Raw genomic sequence first — 23359 nt, forward strand, 5'->3', positions numbered from 1 at the left:
CCAGAAGAGTTATCACAGCTAAGTATCATAACATTTAATTGCCTATTATTTGACACCTCTTTCCCACAATCAAGATGTCTTCAGCTACAACATTGGTGGCTAGAGGCCCAGTATTCAGGTAACATTAAACATCCTGATTTCAGAACTGACACTGATAGGCATTTGTGCTCATCAATACCTGCTAGAAGGTGTGGCACTAGTTGTCAGGCAGCTGAATAGAGCTTCCTCTTCAGCAAGCCACAGTAATTGAATCCCTGATTTCCTGCTCAAGTCTTTAACCAACTATTCCATCATGACAGGATACATCTACAGAAAATAATCCATGTAAAAAAGACATATGGGAGTGGACAGAATGAAGGTGTATACCCAGCCCAAGCCAGGTGATTACTCCTACTCTGCCAATTAAAATCACATAGCCATTTTGCTAGTTTAACAGTAAGTATCTATTTTGCATTCAGCTCTTTGTTTCTGAGCAGATGTGTTCATTCTTACTTTTTAAACTATGTCACCTTTCCTTCAACGTGGGCTTAGGTTAATAAACTGTACATCAAGCACTGCTTAAAAGCTGGCTTTGCAGGATGATAACTGATGAGGGAATTGCTTTTAATTACTGTACAAGTGAGTAGATAAAAATCACAGCCCTAATAATCAGTTCCAGAAACTGACAGCAGCAAAGTCTCACATTTCAAATGTGGATTATTTTTTCTTTCAGCGTTCAGCTACAGAAGGCAAATGTTAGTGGTTGGATCATCTTCTGTAAGCAAGCCAAAGTTATGTGTAACATTTTTGGATGCTAATAGGACACAGTTCTGGCAGAACAGAAATAAGGGTAACGTTAAAGATTAGTGCAAGCTTGGAAAGGAAGAGAAGTGCATTTTCTCAATCCAGATTTTCAGAAGAACAATCACCTCACCTACATCTGCTGCTAGAACTTTTAAAGTCCAAGGACAGCAAAAACAAACAACTTACTTACACAGCTATCAAGTCAGAGAGAGCATGAGGCTTCCCAGATTGCCTTCAAAACCAGCAGCATTTGGCCCATTACCATCCACACCAGGCTAATGTATTTTTAATAGTTCACCTCCTAAAGAGATACTGCAGGCCATGAGATGCAAATTAGCCAGCCAGAATTGACTGAGTTTGTGCTATGAGAAATTTCAGGGGAGGATGAAATAAATGAATGTAGGATTACCAACTGAGTTTGGTGCTCTGGTGAGAGGAGAAAAATGTGCTCATGAAGCCCAGTAAAACTTTCTTTTTCTGGTTTATTAGGTGTTTGCAAAAAAGTCTCAGTTGCAAAGTACGACATGTTCTTTTTCTGAAGACTCATCTACAGCACAGAGGCTCTGATAAATCAGCTGCTTTCTTTCTTAGCCAACTATGCAGTGTATGGGAAGCTGAGGCTTATATTATGACTTTGTTAAAACATTAGATGTTGCATGAAAGCTGCCATGTGAACTCCATTTTGAATGTATTTCAATGCAGGTTTTTACAATAGGAAAATAAACACTTAGCAGCTCAGGAAACCAGAATCTAAAATACTGTAGACATGGATTTGTTTATTTGTTGCTTTCCTGCTATAGATCAGCCTGTCAGGAGACCTCCTTCATGTAAATATTTAAAATCTACAACAAAACAATTCTGATAGAAAAAAAAAAAAATTAAACTCTGAAAAGAAGAGAAGAAAAGGAGGATGCAGACTTATTTATCAAAAAGCCAACACAGATGTGTCTCTCTTTGAATCTATCAAGTGTATTCTTTGATGAAAAGGGGAAATATTCTGATTGTAAAGGTGTTATATATAGTGAATGACACTTAGCTCCTTGAAACCACATGTTCTATAGATTCAAAGTTATCCTATTTTTTTTTTTTTTTTAATGGAGCAATAATTTTAGCTCTCAAAAGTCCACATGAAAAACTGAAAATCCAGGATTTGAGAACCAGAGAAGTTCAGAATAGTAGTCATCTGGAAGTCTCCTCTTTTCATGTCGGTAAAGTATAATGTTACTTCACGCCATTTGGCTGCAAATGTAAATTACACCTTTTTTCAGTTGTTAGGACAGGATAGAAAACCACATAATTCTAATGAGTCATAAATGTTTCACCATTTTTTTTCTTCATTTAATTCATATGGTGCCAACACCTGTGAAAACAATCAGCATCATAGCTGTGTGCTCTACTTAAATTTGCTTTAGGGTATGCTTGAGTAAAAGCTTTTATATCTCATTTCTCTACATTATTAACAACATGATGCCCTGAATCATTCTATAATTTAAGTATGCTCATTTCATTCTCAGCTATTTTATTAGGACTAGAAAAGATGCTCAAAGACTCTGACAGTCTTAAAACAGACACAGACACACACACACATACTCATGCTTGATTCTTACTGTAACAAAATATCTATAACAAGATCTTCACATTATTTTTTATGTGCTTTGGCAGTTTTGCACCTTGAATTACGAATCTAAACTGTTAGTACAAGAGCCATACTACAAAGCTTTCTCCCAAAAGACTTTGCAACCGTTGCTCTAAGGTGAGTTAATTTCATGAGAGCAACATCTGCACTGAACTGCATTTTAAGCTATTGCCAAAGGAAAACACATCTTGTTTTCCAATGGGAACGGAGCAGTGGTTGGAAGCCCAGTTCTGGAGTCACTAGATGGTGCCAGAGAGGGCTACACATTGGTAACACCTCAGTTTTGCTTTAGTTGGAACTAGGCAATGGGGTGGTGATGTTAATTTGTAGTAGAAGCACACCATGAATACCAGGGAATGAGATTTACAGATACATGCCAGTGTCCAAAGAATCAATGTAGTGACTGGAGGGGACAAAAAAAGAGCCTCAATCCTATTGACTTTCAGTGGACATCAGCTCTGACCATCTTGAGAATTCTTGCTAACTCCCCCTGGCATTTATTTAGCCTTAAATGACTACAAACTGAGCAATTTGCAAAGGGCTTTTACCTACAATTCTATAATAAACATAAGGTAAGGAGGTACAGAGCTCTCCCCTGCATTTCAACTAGATTGTGACTCCAACTTCCTCTATAAAATTCCCCATCTAAAACCATACAACATAAGAAAAATACATGAGTGATCATAGTGCTTTAAGCTGGAAGGTGCAGAGACCAGTGTCTGTCCCAAAGAGATCTTTTCCCAAAACTTGTCCAGAAAGTACATTCCAGTGTTAAATAGCTTATTACACATAGCCATCCAGGGCCAATTTGTGATCAGGAAGCAGGCCAAAGCTCAGCTGATAAATGCTTCAGCAAACTGTTTGCAGTTGTGATTCACTGCAGTAACTTCCACTGTAATCCAGAGGTGGAAACATACCCTGAGCAGCCTAAATGAACCAACTCAAATACTAAGAGCAGTACAGCCTTCAGAAGGATCTTGGGTGAGGACTCGCTGTCACAGCTTAACAACTTACGTCAACCAAGCTAGCTAGTTTAAAGCTTGTGAATAGCAGGCTTCTCTCTACACTGTAGCTTGGTCCTGCCTGCACAAATGCAGACAACATGAGGGATGAGCTCCCTACTATGTCTAAAGAACTTCAACGCTGACTTTGTACTGACTAAAAATAAGTGGTCTGATAGCCATTTTAAATGTAGTCATTCCAGTAATCTGTACATTTTTACATGGAGTGTCACATTAAATAAATTAAATAAATAAATAAATAAATAAATTAAATAAAAAAAGAAAAGTCACAGTCAGTTACTTGTTGTGTAAGAACTTGTGATTTAACACCAATGCCCCTAGTGGGAGCTTATGCAGAAGTGATCAACCAGCAGTAGGTGATAAGATGAACATGCCTTTTTCCTTGCTTCCCCTCAGGCTTTTTCTTAAGAGGTCTTCCACACACAGACTTAGGGGAGGAGAGGAAGCATGGAAACCAATCCTACTCACAGAGCATCTCAGTTTTTAGACATACAAATGGATATATTTATTTACAGCAGTATGCTCCAGATGGAACACACAGCGATGCGACTAGGTTGTACAGAATTTCATCCAATCCTATCTCTACATATTCCAATGCCTTCCATATACAGGGACCAAAAAAATCCTACATCTTCCAATTTCACCTCTTTCTGATTTTATTCCTCTTAGTCTACCAGATTTCACTTTGAGAGCCCAAAAGAAAACCCATATAATTTAGACAGAAATGATCTTGACCTTTATAGGAAAGAGGCTGTCCTTGCAGAATTCCTTCTAAAGGACTTGCATAGCAGGACTGTGCTTGCTTTACATTGTTTAATTCTCAGTTGTTTATTCAGTTGAAGGTCTGTTTGATTTGAATTGCTGCTATGATGATTAAAAATACGATTTTTTTTTTTTTAAATCACTAAAATAATTCTCTACATTCTTGAAGACAATCAGATTTCCTGACCAATACTGTACCCATAAGAAGGTAGCATTTTCCATGGTGTCATACATTAACTGTTAACTTCGAAATGGAATAAGAAGGGAACATTTACACTTGCTATAACTTCATTTAATTAAATAAATTAATTAAAATGCAAAAACTCTCTGAAGTTAGGGGGTGATGAAGCGAAGAACAGAAGAGAATGATCTCTACATTTCTGAATACAATTTCTGTTACTGAAATACTCATGTAAAAATGCAGTTTTTACTTATGGGGAAAATCATTTTCCTGACTGTAAGCTGCAAATCTGTCTTAGTTTCAATTCTTCCACTGTGAAGGCAGCTTCTGTACTAAGAACTTTAGGAGGACAGTCTTGAAACATTATTAATGAGAACTTACTGTACACTTCATATTTGATGTAGGTGCACTCTGCCTCCTAATGGAAGTCGCATGTGTTTTTTTCCCCAAGTATGCACTAGTAAGTAATGACCCATCATCAAGCACTGACTGATGACAATTGATCATATGGCCATCTACAGCAGCAAAAAAATTAGAGTAATCTCTCAAGAGAATAATCAGAGAACAATTTTCCAGGGTCACTACTAGCAAAGAAGCTTGCTGAAGAAGAAAACAGACTCAAGCTTCACCCTGGATTTTCTTTTCTCTCCTGGATTTCATTTTATACACAAGGTTTAGATTTGTTTCTAAAAAGTTTTATAAGGCAGACTGAAATGTTAAGGGGATTAAGGAATGGGAGACAGAGTCTTTCACCTCCAAACCTTCAGTTCAAATCCGGCTTGGGATAGTAATGAACAAGTATTTACCATTGCTGTTCAGCGTCTATGCAAAATGGATTGGTGGTTCTGGCTCACATCCCAGCAATAAATGTGCATGCCACAACTGGCAACTCCATTGCCATTCTCAGCAGACAGAGCCAAGAATTAAATGAAGCATGGGAAGCAGAGTTACCTCTCCTCCACTACAGGCCAGGGTGGAGGCACATTGGCAGAAGGCGCCTTCTCTGCTGCTGCATGAGCAGGGCTGTGCCATGGATGAGCACAAAGACATCAGTATTACAGACTATCAAACTAGCACCTTTCTTAGGCAGTTAAAAAAAAAAAAGTAATTAAAAAAAAAAATCAGATGCTGTTTAGTGTCGGGTTGAATGGTGACCTAGAATGGATCACAGTCTTCCTTATGCTAAAGTGTAGATTAACCTGCCATTGTAAAGAAAGTGAAACAATGTAAATGCAATATATTCTCAACTACATAAGGCTTCTTTGTCCTGCCAGGGGCATGGCTATAGGGCAGAAAAAGTCAGGGCCTTTTTCTTCCCAGCAATCACATGACAAATCATTTCTCAGGCAAGGAGACTTTGACTCATTGACACCACAAGCCACTAGACCAGGAAGTTTGTTTTTCCTTTTACCATAAACTTAGAGTAATTCTACTGAAATAAATGGAGTCAACCGCCCACACAGAGAAGCATGAAAGGGAGCAGAACATGCCCCATTCTTTATATGGCTGATACTAGAATGAAAAAGTGACTGGTACTGTTAACACCAGAATTATAATATGCCACTGCACTGCTGTTCTGAAGTCATCAGCACTATCAACAGGAAGGGCACCAAACATCCTTGCACGTCTAGAGCAAGCAAGGAATGCAACCTAGGTCTTTAGCCTTGAAGTGGTTTTATCATTGAACAATGCTGAATAAAAAATACATGAAATTTATTCTAAAAATAGCAAGATGGGTCAAGAGAATAATGATTTCAATCTATACAGCTAGGTGAATTTATGGTGATGCTCTTTTATATTTCATAGGGTATTCACTGTGGACCCTGAAATTTCCATGGGTTTCAACACTTTATTTATCCATATTTTATTACCACTGTAAACATAATTATCACAGCATCTTCATACTGAAAATGATAGATAGATTTTGTTACTGGCTTGTCAAGATGCTCGTGTTCACTGTATTCAGCCATCACACCAACCCAGAGACTGATGACTGTGCTAGCCTATTAATAAAAGTCTATTACAGTACATTGATGCTACTGCTCTCAAACAATATTAATGCAAGCCCAGCGGCAAGAGGCATATTTTTAACTTGCAACAACACAATGAGGTCTATTTCATTACAATGATTAACCCTTCTACAATTTATTCAGACTGTCCATTCTTTGCCATAAAGAACAATCACAAAGTCTTTTCACTTGCTATTTTTCATTCTTGTAAAAAGGTGTTGATCATCTGGCCCAAGTTTTCAAAAGTAATTGGTGATTTTCAGTACCTACACTTGAGGCTGATTAAACTGCAGTAGTGTAAAGTGCAGATGATTTTATGAAATGCTGAATACCTACCTCGTGAAAACAAAAATATCACAGGTTAACAACTCAGAAACAGAAAGATCTCAAACCCGTCATTGATTGTGAAAATCTTATCTGTTAAAGTTCAATTGTCAGCAGGCAACGCATGAAAGATATTTCTCCAAATAACAGAAGGTAGCAAAGTAAAAATAAATAAATAAATAAATAAATAAATACCTTTAACATGCCCAGACTTCTAAAAGCAACATGCTGGTGGCAGTGCAATCTTTCAATATATGCTCTTCTAGGACAAGCTTTTTCCTTCTGTCACTAGAGTTTTAGCCTGATTCAAAGATGTTCAAACTAAAATGTGATGGTCCTGCTAAAGAAGCCAAATTATTAATAGTTGAGATACACTTGATATGGGAGGAAAACAAACAAACAAAACTAGCCTGCAAGTGAGATACAAAACAAATGGATAAAAGGCTTTGATCTTCTAGTGCCAACCATCTTATTTTTTAAGCTCTTGAATAAGCAAATAATAACAGAAATTGCACATAGTGATTTAATTAATCATACTTTTTAAAAGACCACCCCAGAAAATGACAAATCTTCTGACTCTGTCCACCAAACATGTACAAAGCATGTAACTTTAAGCATGGAAGTGATACCTTTTAGTTTTCTTTGACAAAGACACTCACTTTAGCAATTAGGCAAGAGCCTAATTGTTTCACTGTGTCAACATCCTTATAGAAACCTACAACGTAACATAAAAATCAGTTCCTTCATATGAAAAATAACTCATATTTTCCAGGAAATCTAGGTTCAGCAGTCACAACGCGAATTACTGTGCTTAAATACTCAGCTTGCATAAATCACCGGTACTCTGCTGACTTTAACTGTGCCTACAAGCCATTGAAGATACGGCCTCAGAACCCCAAACATTGCTGTTAGTCCTAACATCTCTCAAAGACTGACGACTTGGAGCTGAATCAGAAAGGTCATGCTGGATTTAGTGGTAATGGTTTAAGAGGTTACCTCTCCCATCTGTCTGCAGCAGTCCCTCTCCAGAAGCTGAAACAGAGCCATTAGAAAGCAACGTGGTCCAGCCCTCATCTATACAGCTCACAGCCAGTATTTTTAACTGCCAATGGCCTGCAAACTATGACAGCTGATAAACTGGCACTTGCTTGCATATGCTGCCTCTGCTCGTAGGGTGAAAGCCCCTGGTAAAGTGGCAGGATAGGTGTTTATGGTGGCAACCCCTTCTCCCACCCCAGCAATAATCCATCACACTTGTTTGCCAAAGCTCTAATCTGGTCAAAGGGGAACTATACTCTGAAAGAAGCAACTCCATTTAACTTCTTTTGGGGGAATGGAGAGAGAAGATTTTGTACATTTCATGAGGCAGTGAGTGGGAAAGAAATAGTATATATACAGTACCCCTTGTAATTTTAATTCACATTGCCCCTTCTCAGCGAATAAATCTTGTTAAACTTATCCTCTCGAAGACCATCTGGATGAAAACCATTCAGGAAACATCACCATTGGTACAAGAACTTAAATCTCACCATAAATCTGAGCATGTCAAAGCCAAGCATGCATGCCTTAAAGAAACTCTGCAGCTGTGACTTGCTCGGTTACAGACATCTATGTGCAAATGGTGCCTCCCAAGAAACACATTGCTATGTTTCAGTAACTCTTAAAAACAAATGAAAGCAAACTCAAGGATTTTCTCATTTTCAGATAGCTTTGACCTTTTTTATGTAAAGGAAATGAAATCCTTTAATAAAATCCACATAAAATTTACTAGCTTGTTGGAACAGGACTGTCTCAAATGATCTCCACCCTTGTCCTTATCTTTCTCTGATTACTTCTCCCTCTCTTCCAAAGTACATGTGCTAATGTGGCAAGCTATGCTCACAATCGGAAATCATGATTACTTTGCTCTGTAATCTGATTGCCTGTATAGTTAGACACCTGCCTTCCTGGCAAATTTCTTTATGGTAACAGGGTATGAGCAGGTTGGCCTTTTAAATGCCAGATACAGTCAAAACAGCTTTGATCTAAGCTCAATGAGAACACTACTCTTATCCAACAGCAGATAGTCTCCCCTTTCTCCACCCCTAAACTGAGTATAATTGTTTTTATTGAAAAGGATTACATATTTAATTCACCAATTTCAAAAAATGGCAAAGCATAATCTAAAACTTGCAAGTCAATCCATTCAGGAAGTGAAAAGTAAAAGTAAAAGTAAAAAAGGAACTAGGAACTAATGCAGGCTCAATATTTTGACCAAAAAAAATTACAGGGATAAATGCAGATTTGGTGAAACTAAAGGTACTATAAATTTGCTTTATTTTCACTTACTCATTTCCCTAGAGAAAACAAAATCTAAAATCTTTGAAAAAGGACTGAAATGATGTTTGGTATTTTTAAAAAGAGATTTCTAAAGAAATCTAAAGGAGCTTGTTCGGAAATATTTTTCGAGTAAAAAAAATAAAAAATCAAGTAAATCACAAGAACAGCATTTCATTTTCATTTAAAGATTTTTGACTGAAATAAATTTGGTCAGTTTTCAGAATTCTGAAAAAAAATCACCTCAGATCAACTCAAAATTACAGTAATATATACATATTATTTTTAGAACTGCCAGACAACCAGCTACTTTTGCATAACAAAAGTAATTTATGAGCCTAGGAATTGATTTATTGATGTGCTACCAAAATTATAAGAAACAAGTTTCATTGCCTCAAGCAATGACATATTTGAGATATATCAACGTACCGCAGCTGATGAACTTTCTCCAATAGCTGTGAAGGTTTCCTGATGTTTCAGCTAAGGTCACTGGACCTCATTCTTGAATTAAGTACAGGTGATCCTGGTTTATTTTTGCAAATTTCAATTCTGTAAAGCTGAAAATCACCACAGCAAAGTGTTTTAGCTGTCCTCACAACAGCAGACATGACAGTGGTTTGCTAATGCAGGTTCTTGCTTGATCATCTACAGAAAAGATCAATTACCCTCAGCAGTAATAGGTGCTATCCAGAACTGAAAAGACTGCCTTGGTATCTCACTGTGATTGCAAAGTAATCCATTCATTCCCTACAAGGGCAGAGATACTTGCTAAGAACTATCAGCCTCCCACTAGAGAAACAATCTTGTCTGGATCACAGAAAATGGGCTACAGCATATGATTGTCTAAAAACTGTAGAATGAACTAGTCATATCCCCTGTGAAGGCAACAGTTGCTAGCTCAGCATGAAAGACGATCAGCAATGTTTTGTTGTCATGCAAGGTGTATTGTTTCTTCTTTTTAAAGCTATATCCCATGCTGGGCGCTAATTCCTCCCACATGACTTTCTACACCAAACTGGGGAGCTAAGGAAGGGGGTACTGTTTTAAGTCTGTCTACACAGTCAACAGATGGAGACACGTGGGCTGAACTGCCCTCTGGAGGTGCACATCACTTTCCTGACATCGACAGGGGACCATCGGGTGATCAGATACTTACATTCCTCAGTTATATGCTTGAACTCATACTGCTTCAATCCAGGAGCAACTGTGCTTCTCCTGTCCTAAACTGGTTTGTACTGTAGCTACATGCTACAAAACAAATGGCATATACTAATAGTTTTGGCAGAAGTGGTAACAGCTAGCATAAAGTTGGTACTTTGGTCTAAACCTGAGATATTATTGCAGAAATCCTGGTGGTTTGGTATGTCTTTTAACTTCACTCCTTCAAGCATGCAGTGCTACAAAACTGGACAGATTGTGTGAGATTACTTGCACTTTTCAGCGAAGCTTCAACCAGAGTTAGCCTGGAAGCAAGATAGCAAATTTGCCAGGCCAATTTGCTCCTATACAGTAAATCAGTTGTTCCTATGGTAAGTTATATATATATAATTATTTTTTTTTCAGTGCATGGTACAAGGAAAGGAGGACTCAAGCTGAATTCACAGGTGAAGTTCAGACGAGTTCAGATCTATTCAAGCCCCTCTCAATATTCATCCATGTTTGACTCAAGTCCAAACATTTAATTGTCAGCTCTAAACAAAAACTACCAGTGAAAAAGCAGAGGAGGCGACTCTGAACTCCCCTTTCCAGCACTTAGGACTGGAGCACTTTTTTTTTTTTTTTATAATCTGTCATTTGTACTTTTTCATACTAAAGGTGACAGTCTAATTCACATATGACCAACACCCATAAATCATGTTGGGGGGGAGGAAATATTCATAAATCCATATCAAACAGCACCCAAATTATGACAAATGACATGGCAGTCATAAAATTGCACAAGCACAACTCACCAAGTCATTAATTTCATGGCCGTGGAAAATAAACAGACACATTTTTTTCGCAGCCCTAATAAATTTTAAAAAACTCAAAGAATGGTCCATCTGCTTCGAATAATTTTTAATTTCCTATTCTGTCTCGTTCCCATTAGCTATTCCACTGAGATATTTGCTAAATTCTTTCATTTGCCTCCTCCCATCTGTATTCAATTACTCTATTCCCAAATAGAGTTAGTTTTTCTTTCTCCTAAGCACAGTACAAAATATCCCCACCTGTACCTTAAAGCAAATGTTATGTGTGTTTTATTATCTGTTAGACTCTATGAGTCATTCTAACTCGATTGCCTGTGCTGAAAGACTTGGAGGGCAATCTGATTTTGATGTTTTCTGGCTTTGGTGAAAAACACCTGCCTGATTCTCATAGCTAATCTATTAACTTGGTAAATGCCTCAACAGATGTTCTAGAATCAGCTAGGGATCAGGGTCTGTCCTCGTGACAGCGTCCGCTTGTAAGCTTGAAATATTTAAATGTTCAGAGATCAGAGGCCAATGATGTGTTTTGGGTACAAGCTTTCACTAAATCATATTTTTGCAGTCAGTCCCTGGAGTGCAATCCACATACAATAAGTGGCTGGAGCATTCTGACTGAGCAGGCCAACAATACAGGCCTCCTTGAACTTTGAAGGGACATGAATTTCAAGGCAGGATTGGCTTCTTTTATTGAAAAATGGAACAAATTTTTGACTGCACTGCAGTCGTTCCCTTTTAAGCTACACATTTTTTTCCAGTTCCTTTCCTTTCTTCCTAATGAAACCCATTAAGAAAGTATAAACCTTGGCTTTGAGACCTGCCTTTCCAAGGATAACTTAATGTCTCTGAGGAACCTGTTCTAAGCCGTCATCCTCTGTTTGGGTCAACACTGCTCTGCATGATTCACTCACTGTGTGCCTGATTCTCCACCTTGTTACATTGATTTTAAGCCAGGGTAGCTCCACTGACTCTAAGCCGTTCCACTCTATAACAGCCCCCCAGGCTCCATAGACTGGCTGGGATGACTGGAGCAGACCAATCCCTTGAGAAGGCTTTATTCCTCCCATAGGATGGGTGGGATAGATGCATGACATCAGAGTCAAGCCCACGTGAATTCCCATTTTGCAGGTCAAAGCAGTTTTCTATCCAGCTAGTACCACCAGAGAAAAGCAATGAGAAAAAGGCTCAGTACAAGGCCACTGCTTCCCCCTCTGCTTTCAGAAATGGTCCCTTCTCAGTCAAAGCTGGACCTGAGAGCTGAAAGCATTTATTAGTTTTGTAAGCTTTTGTACCATCTTGATTCTTGTAAGAAATACTCAGGCTTGTTACAAAATGCCTTAGAATATTTAATTTGAAATGGCTGCAACTTTCACTGCAAAAATTTTCTCAATGAGATCATGTGAAATGCAGAACAATTAGATACCAGGTTTCTTTCTTTGACCTTCATTCACCACTTGATACTGGTCACTTCACATACCCTTTGTTTACCTCCACTTCTTCATTTGCTAAATGGTCTTTATTAATGCAAACTTATTTCAGTGTTTTAAAGCTTAATTAGTTAATGTTTGTAAAGTGTTTTGAGATCAATACAGTATTATTACTAATGTATTCAAAATCTCATCTCTGATGCTATTTGCTCTTGGATGCTTGACAAGAAGGCTTTCACTGCTCCATGTCTTCAACAACCCTCAGAAGCAGCTCTGCTGTTAGAGCTCTCATATGAGTGATCAGCAGATGGAGTTGGAGGAGTGAGAAGGGAAATGACTGATTCATATGGTTATTGCTATTACACATTCTGCTTTCTAAAAGACAAAATAGAAAACATGGTGTGTGTGGGGGTTGTAACAATTACTTAAGCATTTAAAGGAAGACACTGGAAGCACAAACTGCCTATGTGGGGTATCTGAAATTATTGCTATTCTCAAAAGCATCTCTGGAGGTACAGCCATCTTGTTAGACTTCAAGTCTGACAGGCATTGGAGAAAGGGTCTAAATGGAAGAAGAAGGCTTCTTAGAGAGGAAAGGATCACTTGTAACTGAGTTCTCATCTGAGGGACGAGGGCAAGAACCTTCATTAATAAGGAAAAGGAGATTTTTTTCTGTCTGTAAACAGATGTGGAAGAAGTTACTATAGCTCACCTAGGAGGAATGTTTTTTTCCTTCATTTTACAGGCTGTATCTCTGCTGAAATGCATATCTACTCCTCTTCTGTCTCAGAGAGATTCAAAAATCAACAACCCTTTCAGTAAAGAAGTTCTTCCAACCCTTTCAGTAAACCCTTTCAGTAAAGAGAGTCAACTGCATGAGGTTCAACAAGGCCAAGTGCCGGGTCCTGCACCTGGGGCGCAATAACCCCAAGCAGAGCTACAGGCTGGGAGATGAGTGGTTGGAGAGCTGCCAGGCTGAGAAGGACCTGGGAGTGATGGTGGATAGTCAGCTGAATATGAGCCAGCAGTGTGCTCAGGTGGCCAAGAAGGCCAACGGCATCCTGGCTTGTATCAGAAACAGTGTGGCCAGCAGGGCTAGCGAGGTGATCGTCCCCCTGTACTCGGCTCTGGTGAGGCTGCACCTCGAGTACTGTGTTCAGTTTTGGGCCCCTCACTACAAGAAGGACATCAAGGTGCTTGAGCGAGTCCAGAGAAGGGCGACAAAGCTGGTGAGGGGTCTGGAGAACAAGTCCTACGAGGAGCGGCTGAAGGAGCTGGGCTTGTTCAGCCTGGAGAAGAGGAGGCTCAGGGGCGACCTTATCGCTCTCTACAGATACCTTAAAGGAGGCTGTAGCGAGGTGGGGGTTGGCCTGTTCTCCCACATTCCTGGTGACAGGATGAGGGGGAATGGGCTAAAGTTGCGCCAGGGGAGTTTTAGGTTAGATGTTAGGAAGAACTTCTTTACTGAAAGGGTTGTTAGGCACTGGAACAGGCTGCCCAGGGAAGTGGTGGAGTCACCATCCCTCGAAGTCTTCAAAAGACGTTTAGATGTAGAGCTTAGGGATATGGTTTAGTGGGGACTGTTAGTGTTAGGTTAGAGGTTGGACTCGATGATCTTGAGGTCTCTTCCAACCTAGAAATTCTGTGATTCTGTGAAAAACAGAACCAGTTACTGGAAAGATGCAATAACGAGGTTTGATTTTAAAGCATAATCTCTGCAAAATCCTCTTTATAAATTAGACAAATGCATATACTAACTCATCACTTCCTATTTTGATATTTTCAAACTGGTATATTAAATATATATATATATATATATATATATATAAAATTTTATTGAAATACTGCTGACTCAAGTGAGGACTTGACCTGAAGAACTATTCATGGACAATGCTTGCAAGAGAGAATCTCTGGATCAGGAGAGCTAACAAAACCAATTAACCAATTTTAAGCTACATGCCCATGTTCACATAGAAAATCTGACACCAGAGACAGAAGTGATACAATCAGTGCATGTTCCACAGGAACAGGACGTAGCAAATATCAACTTTTTTTTTTTTTTTTAAATTAGCCTGTGCAACCTGAGGTGATCTCTGGACTCTATAAACATTTGCATGCCCACAGCCCTCTTCTGCAAAGACTAGGTGTCAGTTGAGGCCTCTCTCTTATACAGAGTATTTTAAGATCTCCTTGCCTGTATTCTGTATGTTTCTTCTTTAGCAAACACTTGGAAAAAAAGCTATCTTCCACAGCAAGTCAAGGAATAGAACACATTTTTCATATCAGATACAGCTCCATTGACACAAGCTGTGTTTGATTTGTAGATCTTTGGTCAAAAAGGGATACACAATTTATACGCCAGTAATAATTAAATGAGATGTTATTATAGATGTCCACAGCAGAGGGTGCTAAGATTAAAGAGAACTGACCATAGAGTTAAGATCTGGGGCAATGGGAGCAGATTCACAGCAAGTAGTAGATGGAAGGTGGTTCATTAGCAGAGTAATGAAGGCATCAGTTGATTCTTCATTAATCCTATCTCCGTTGCTTTTTTCCTGAAATTCGGGCTTTTTATAAGAAAGGAGGTACAACATCCACAGCAGAAAAGTGACCCTTGATTTCTTGCATCAGTGTTTTCTGAAATACTGGATTTAGTGCACATATAAATAATATAATAATAAAATAATAATAATATAAAAACAAAACAAATAGAACTAATAACCAGACAATCTGTGTTCTCCTATACTCTGCCTTTTTTCCCCCAATAAGTCTTATAATCAGTCAGTCTCAAGAAGATACATTTATCTCAAGCCAAAAGCAGCCTTAGGTAAGCGAAGACCATTCAGAAATACTTCTGCCAGTGAAACTGGCTGTTACTTCAGTGAAAATGAGGTATCTGACTGATAGCTTAGATTCCATTGTGTTTCAGTGAAAGCACATCCTTGAATTTAGAGAAGTGTAATGACATTATTACATTAAGCTTCTTATTTGAAAACAAACTGCTCCCAAAATATTCTGCTACTGGAGACATGTTTGGCTTCATCTCTTCAGAGATGACTGAACATGTCATTAAGTTCTCCCTCCCCATACTTTCCTACTCACCACTTTTCACAGAATTAAGTTTGATTGTGGGGCAGTGTAAAGCAAAAAGAAAGGAAGAGGCGGGACACCAATGGCTCAAATATATGTGCCTGAGGACCTGGAAAGCTTACAAATTTGAAAAGGGATTACCACTGCTAGTGATTGAAGCTGAACTCAGAGCAGGAGCAAGTGAAAATTTCTACCCTTTGATGTAACAGTGTCCTCAATCAGCAGTTCTCAATCTTCCCTGCATAAAAAAAAAAACTTCTAAATTCTCTGTTTTTTCACTCACCTCCTCAGAAGACAGACATCTCTCCCACTGAGCCCAAGAATAGAGTTTGGGGTTCTCTCTGAGACATCTTCGAAGCTGTCATCTTTGCGATCAGCTCTTGGACCTGTAAGACCTGAACAGAAATCAAAGGTCAGAGGAGTGAGCACCTTGTAACTGGAGACAAACTTGTCTGTTTTGAAGATGGATCTAAAGAAGTTCATCTGCGACAGCAAACACAATGTCCACTCCAGATACACATTGCTGTGTGAAATAACTAGATTGTTTTTTAATCTGTGTAACAGTGAAAGTCTAAGAACTGGGGCACCAAACTACCTTCCCTGTACTTGATGTGTGTTCCTCCTGGTCAGGGCTCCACCATGAAAAACCAGCAGAGCCAGAAAAACTTTTACAGATGCTATCCACATAGCTCCCATGCTGGGACTTTTCACCAACAGTAAGTCCAATGTAGCACACAAACAACTGAGGAAAGTAATTTTATTAAAAATGAAACAAAACAAAAAGCTTTTTGCAGGAATCAGAAATCCAGAGCGGCTTTCTGCTTACTAGAAGAACTACTGATTTACACAAGATAGAGCAGAAATAAGACCTGGGGAGAGAAGAGATGTTTCTATGTTTCTGCTTAAAAGCACAGGACGCACACACACAAAAAAAAAAAAAAATAAAAAAAAAAAATAATAAAAGGTAGAAAGGAGAAAGGAGAGTGCAACTCTGAAATACCTAGCCTTGGAGGAGAAAGCCCAGGAACACCATGGCTGACAACTTGTTGAGAATTTAGGCTTAGAACATCAGAGCAACTCAGGAGGCTGCACACAGAAATCCATTTGTTTCAATGGAAGCTAGGAAAGTTAACAGGCATTGGGCTTGTCAGTATTTTGGAGGATCTGGATTTCACCACTTTGGTATAATCTAACACCTTTGTGCCTGATGTCCTAGGTCCAAATTGTATGGCAAGATAAAAATAATCTGGCTACTGAGGATAAGCCAAAAAGAGAAGCACAGGAATGCTCAAGTAGAGCACACAGATAACAAGTCCTCGAGGCAGATTTCCTGATATGATTGGCATCATAACACTGGGATTCATTTAGACACTATTCCATTATGTGTCCTCTTTTTCCCCTCCAAATTATCACTCTTCAGTGAATACTCACACCTAGTGAAAGTGAAGACAAGTAGTAAATAAAATGTAATGAAACTTGTTTTACATCTCTTTTCATCCCCTCTACGCAGCTCCCTCAACCTTAAAATTGAGAGGAACAGAGACGAGGATTTCTATGCGGACGATGAAAAGGATATGCATTAAACGTCAATTCTATAGGAAAGAAAAGAAGAGATTGAAAGAAAGAAACCCATAAAAGGAAATGCACCACATTCTTCTACCCTCTACGCCAACAAATCCAATTAAACTTGCCAAGACACACGCACATGCCGTCAATCATTCCAGAGCCTATCCGCCCTATCAATATTTCAGCAGCATTTCACTCTCTCACTTTTCAGGACTATGCACACTCCACACAGCATGCACTCATTGTTCCCCATGCTCCTTCCTTGCCCCTTTTAATCAGTCACAACAAGCCACATCCACTTCTTTCCTGCACCTTATGCTACACCAGCCTAGTTGGTTAGCTGGCACAGCAAAGCTTCCTTCTGCTCCATTGATGGTTTCCACCCCTTAAAAAATAAATAAATAAATAAAATAATGAAATAAAGAAACAGGAAAATGCAGGATGTAAAATGTGGTTATAAATGGACACGAGGACACAGAGGAACTGTATCCATGCTTATAAAACAGATATGTTTTGGGGGAAATACTGATTTCCTATTCTGGTGGCATCAAAAGCTGCCTCATTTTAAAGAGCACAAGGAAAATGAACTTAAGGCTTTAGAAAATATCTAGTAATCCAAAAATTCTCTGGAAACCTTACATACCTGATACAGGCATCCTCAAAGTCTGCCCGAGACACAATACCATTATCAAAATAACTTCAGTAATTTGGACTTCTGTTCCTACATAGGTTGCAGGGTTCTGGCTTCACAATAGAAGTAAATCTCCATAATGGGAAAAGGGAGACAAGGTGGCTTTTTCATTCTGCGCAGGACTCAGGGTGCTTGCAGAGCCACCCCTGAGTCACAGACATACACAGTAATTCATTTTCAAAGATAAGGCTTACTTTGGAAGCACTGGAAAGATTACAGCCGTGTCTTGTGCCAGTATACCAGGTCTATCAGGTTTCTCTTCAAATTCTCTCAATGTCACCAAGGGAAATGTATAGAAACCTAATCTGATGGAGGATTTAACTGTTTTTACTGTGATGCCTTTTCTGACATTATAGGCAGTAACCTGAAGTGGCTCCAGAACACTGACAGGGGTTTCAAGCAGGTGGTAGCTATTCCAGCAGAGCCTTTATTGATATGAATTTTACCCTCTTCCAGCATTCTCATGTCCTGAGCCACTCCAGTGCTGAGTGGGTTCCCAGCTTGAAGGTGAGTACCTACTCCATGCCTGTGATGTTTTTCCTTTTCTCTGAAAGGCCTTAAGAGCTCACATGGCAGCCTAATATCCATACAAGATGGCTGGAATGCACAAATAAAACTGCATAAAAACACACAGGCTGATGACCACTGTGGATGCTGGCATGAACACCAGGCAAAAGAAATGAGTTGTGCAATTTATTCTAGCTCTGAGTAGATATAAATAGGTTCTCGTATCAGACCATATTCTACCTCAAACCCAAACAGGAACTGAAAAAAAAAAAAAAAAAAAAAAAAAGCTTTTCCAAAGAAGACTTTTAACTTTATGAAATCACAGCCACCTGCTGAGCTCCAATTTATGAGTCCAGAAGTGTTCTTCAAATTTCAAAGTCCCCCAGAGTTTTGTCAATAAGACCAGCCTCAATGTTTTGAAACAGAACATCTCTGGATGTGCTGTCCAGAAACTGTTTCTTCTTTGAACCTCTTAGTATTTTCCACTTTCTTACCTCTTTGAGGAACTTCTCTGCACAAGGCAGAAATCCAAGCTTTAAGGCTGCAAAGCATAAGGAGGAGAAAAGGAGGAAAGTGGTATTTCTCTCCTTGGCAATAACCTGTCCTGGAAATAATAAGTATTTACTCCCATTTCTAACAAGGTTAGCTGCCAAACAAATACAACCGCTGCTTACTACGAATATCCCAGCTAGGATGAACCAAAGCAAAAGGAAACCTCTGCATTAGTCACAACCAAAATTGGCCACAGAGCACCTGTAAAATATTGACTGCAATATGATCTGCTTCCTAAATTTGGTGAGCAATGTATAATTTCCTCATAAATTGGGAAATCACTTTATGACTGAAAAGAAGTCACAATCGTGCAGGCACGCAGTCCGAGTGCCGGCTCACTTATCCCTGGTAACATGAACCCAGCTGATTTGGGGATTGCCTGGAGGCCTTCAGGGCATAAGCAAACACAGCATCAAATGACTCCACCACAGCCTTTTTGCAGAAAGAGGTTTGACACAGAATAATGATGTGAGTCACCCTGTCGATGGGTTTATGTGCAATGTTTGTGGGCAAGTGCAAAAAAAACTGCTGAAGAGCATTCAAAAGTGTAGCTGGCAAGGTGCTGACATGTGATTCTAATAAGGAAATTGCAGTTTTTCTCAGACATGTTTTTGGTAAGGGTTCATTTGATGGAATTTCTTCACAGCACTGCATCTTGTGCACTTCTCATCTTAGAAACCAATAGGCAAAGCCCCTAGGGTGTGATTAATTAAAATAGCTACCACATGTTTATCTCTGTTTATCTGGTGGTAGAAACCATGTGCATGCATGCAGAGCAATTCTGACTGTCATTTATAACCAGGTCACTTGCTTTCTACTGCACTACGAATGTTAAGAGCTAAAGTAATGGCGATAATGGTCTCCACCAGGCACGGAGCGCTCTGCAGGAGGTCGGTACACACCCAGACCGAGTACCCGCTAAAGAATGCAGCGGTTCAGGTCACTGGATGCAGGGAGTGTCAGAGCCTATTCCTGCCATCGGCAGGAGGCAGAGACGCTGCGTGTGTTAGGTGCGAGCAAGTGGATGACCTGATCCGCATGGTGGCGGAGCTCAAGGAGGAGGTGGAGAGGCTGAGGGCCATCAGGGAGTGTGAGCGGGAGATAGACTTCTGGAGCAACTCCCTGCAGGGCCTCAAGGAGAGGTACCGGGGTGAGACACCCCAAATGGGGGTGGACACCCTGCCCTGTCGCCGTCGGGCAGAGGGAGGGGACCTGGGAGTTGAGGAGGAATGGAGACAGGTCCCTGCTCGACATCGCAGGCGATGCCCTCCTCTTCCGACCCCACCTTCCCAGGTGCCCTTACAAAACAGGTTTGAGGCCCTGGAGAATGAGAGATCAACAGCAACTGAGGAAGAGGTAGAAAGTGTTCCCAGGAGGATTCCTAGGGTGAGGAGGTCAACTCCACGCATCAGGACTGCCTCCACCAAGAACGAAAGAAGGGTGATTGTTGTGGGTGACTCTGTCCTTAGGGGAACAGAGGGCCCTATTTGTCGGCCTGACCCTACCCGTAGGGAGGTCTGCTGCCTCCCTGGGGCCAGGGTCAGGGACATTGCCAAGAAGGTCAAGCGCCTGGTACGGCCCACTGACTACTACCCGCTACTGGTCTTTCAGGCTGGTAGCGATGAAGTAGCAAAGAGAAGCCCGAAGGCGATCAAAAGAGACTTTAGGGATTTGGGGCGACAACTTAGAGGTTCAGGCGCACAGGTTGTGTTTGCCTCTGTCCTTCCGATAGGGGGGATGGAAGCTGAAAGGTGCGCTGTTCGCATAAACTCGTGGCTTCGTGACTGGTGTGACCGGCACAACTTTGGGTTTTTTGATCACGGGAAGGTCTATGCTACACCGGGCCTGATGGCACCGGATGGGATGGGCCTCTCTCGGAGAGGGGTAAGGATCTTGGGTCAGGAGTTGGCAGGGCTGATAGATAGGGCTTTAAACTAGGTAAGAAGGGGGATGGGGGTGAAGCAAGGACTGTTGGGGCTGTGCCAGGGGGAACAATGGCAAGGCCGGAGGATAAGGTAAAGGCCCAGCTGAAGTGCATCTACACCAATGCACGCAGCATGGGTAATAAACAGGAGGAGCTGGAAGCCATCGTGCAGCGGGCAGGCTACGACTTGGTTGCCATCACGGAAACGTGGTGGGACCAGTCTCATGACTGGAGTGCTGCGATGCCTGGCTATAGGCTCTTCAGAAGGGACAGGCAGCACAGAAGGGGTGGCGGTGTGGCTCTCTATATTAGAGAGTCTTTCGATGTTGTAGAACTCGAGGCTAGGAATGACAAGATCGAGTCCCTTTGGGTTAGGATCGGCAGGGACAACAAGGCTAGTGTCCTGGTCGGGGTCTGCTATAGACCGCCGAACCAGGATGAGGAGACGGATGAGGAGTTCTACAGGCAGCTGACAGAAGTTGCGAAATCGTCAGCGCTTGTACTCGTGGGGGACTTCAACTTCCCTGACATATCCTGGAAGCACAACACAGCCCAGAGGAAGCAGTCTAGGAGGTTTCTGGAGAAAGTGGAAGATAGCTTCCTGACGCAGCTGATTAGTGAACCTACCAGGGATGGTGCCCTGCTAGACCTTCTCTTCACAAACAGAGAAGGACTGGTGGAGGATGTGATTGTCGGGAACAGTCTTGGGCAGAGCGACCACGAAATGGTGGAGTTCTCTATTCTTGGCGGGGCCAGGAAGGGAACCAGTAAAACCACTGTATTGGACTTTCGGAGGGCTGACTTTGGGCTGCTCAGGACACTAGTTGGTGGAGTCCCATGGGAGGCGGTTCTGAAGGGCAGAGGGGTCCAGGAAGGCTGGGCGCTCTTTAAGAGGCAAATCCTAATGGTGCAGGAGCGGTCTATTCCCATGCGCCCAAAGATGAGCCAGCGGGGAAGAAGACCAGCCTGGCTCAACAGAGAATTGTGGCTTGAGCTTAGGAGAAAAAAGAGGGTTTATAAACTTTGGAAAATTGGGCAGGCCCCTAAGGAGGACTATAAGGATGTAGCGAGGCTGTGCAGGGACAAGATTAGGAAGGCCAAAGCTCGTCTGGAGCTCAATCTGGCTACTGCCGTTAAAGATAATAAAAAACGCTTTTATAAATACATCAACACAAAAAGGAGGACTAGGGAGAATCTCCATCCTTTACTGGATGCAGGGGGAAACTTAGTTACAAGAGATGAGGAAAAGGCGGAGGTGCTCAATGCCTTCTTTGCCTCAGTCTTTAGCGGCAAAACCGGTTGCTCTCTGGATACCCAGTACCCAGAACTGGTGGAAGGGGACGGGGAGCAGGATGTGGCCCTCACCATCCACGAAGAACTGGTTGGTGACCTGCTACGGCACTTGGATGTCCACAAATCGATGGGGCCGGATGGGATCCACCCAAGGGTACTGAGAGAACTGGCAGATGAGCTGGCCAAGCCCCTATCCATCATTTATCAGCAGTCCTGGCTATCGGGGGAGGTCCCAGCTGACTGGCGGCTAGCAAATGTGACGCCCATCTACAAGAAGGGCCGGAGGGCAGACCCGGGGAACTACAGGCCTGTCAGTTTGACCTCAGTACCAGGGAAGCTCATGGAGCAGATCCTCTTGGGAGACATCATGCGGCACTTGAAGGGCAAGCAGGCGATCAGGCCCAGCCAGCATGGGTTTATGGAAGGCAGGTCCTGCTTGACGAACCTGATCTCCTTCTACGACAAAGTGACGCGCTGGGTGGACGAGGGAAAGGCTGTGGATGTGGTCTACCTTGACTTCAGCAAGGCTTTTGACACCGTCTCCCACAGCATTCTCCTCAAGAAACTGGCTGCTCTTGGCTTGGACTGGCGCACGCTTCGTTGGGTTAGAAACTGGCTGGATAGCCGGGCCCAAAGAGTTGTGGTGAATGGAGCCAAGTCCAGTTGGAGGCCAGTCACTAGTGGCGTCCCCCAGGGCTCGGTGCTGGGGCCGGTCCTCTTTAACATCTTCATCAATGATCTGGATGACGGCATTGAGTGCACCCTCAGTAAGTTTGCAGATGACACCAAGCTAGGTGCGTGTGTCGATCTGCTCGAGGGTAGGAAGGCTCTGCAGGAGGATCTGGATAGGCTGCACCGATGGGCTGAGGTCAACTGTATGAAGTTCAACAAGGCCAAGTGTCGGGTCCTGCACCTGGGGCGCAATAACCCCAAGCAGAACTACAGGCTGGGAGAGGAATGGTTGGAGAGCTGCCAGGCAGAGAAGGACCTGGGAGTGATGGTGGACAGTCGGCTGAATATGAGCCAGCAGTGTGCTCTGGTGGCCAAGAAGGCCAACGGCATCCTGGCTTGTATCAGAAACACTGTGACCAGCAGGGCTAGGGAGGTGATCGTCCCCCTGTACTCGGCTCTGGTGAGGCCGCACCTCGAGTACTGTGTTCAGTTTTGGGCCCCTCGCTACAAGAAGGACATCGAGGTGCTTGAGCGGGTCCAAAGAAGGGCGACGAAGCTGGTGAGGGGCCTGGAGAACAAGTCCTACGAGGAGCGGCTGAAGGAGCTGGGCTTGTTCAGCCTAGAGAAGAGGAGGCTC

At 41.7% G+C, this 23359-nt stretch overlaps 1 long non-coding RNA gene across 8 annotated transcripts in view; it reads right to left on the reverse strand.

Moving 5' to 3' along the window:
- LOC137859567 (uncharacterized) overlaps nt 1–23359 on the reverse strand; it is a 200168-nt gene that overhangs the window by 34466 nt on the left and 142343 nt on the right. For 7 of the 8 annotated variants that reach the window (XR_011098385.1, XR_011098384.1, XR_011098383.1 and 4 more), the window contains 2 exons: nt 15801–15912; nt 6913–7057 (listed from right to left, as the gene is read on the reverse strand). This is a non-coding gene — a long non-coding RNA (uncharacterized lncRNA). The remainder of the gene's footprint in view (nt 1–6912; nt 7058–15800; nt 15913–23359) is intronic. The other variant, XR_011098381.1, reaches the window with a different exon arrangement.

This window comes from Anas acuta, chromosome 7, assembly GCF_963932015.1.
Source record: "Anas acuta chromosome 7, bAnaAcu1.1, whole genome shotgun sequence".
Lineage (NCBI taxonomy): Eukaryota > Metazoa > Chordata > Aves > Anseriformes > Anatidae > Anas > Anas acuta.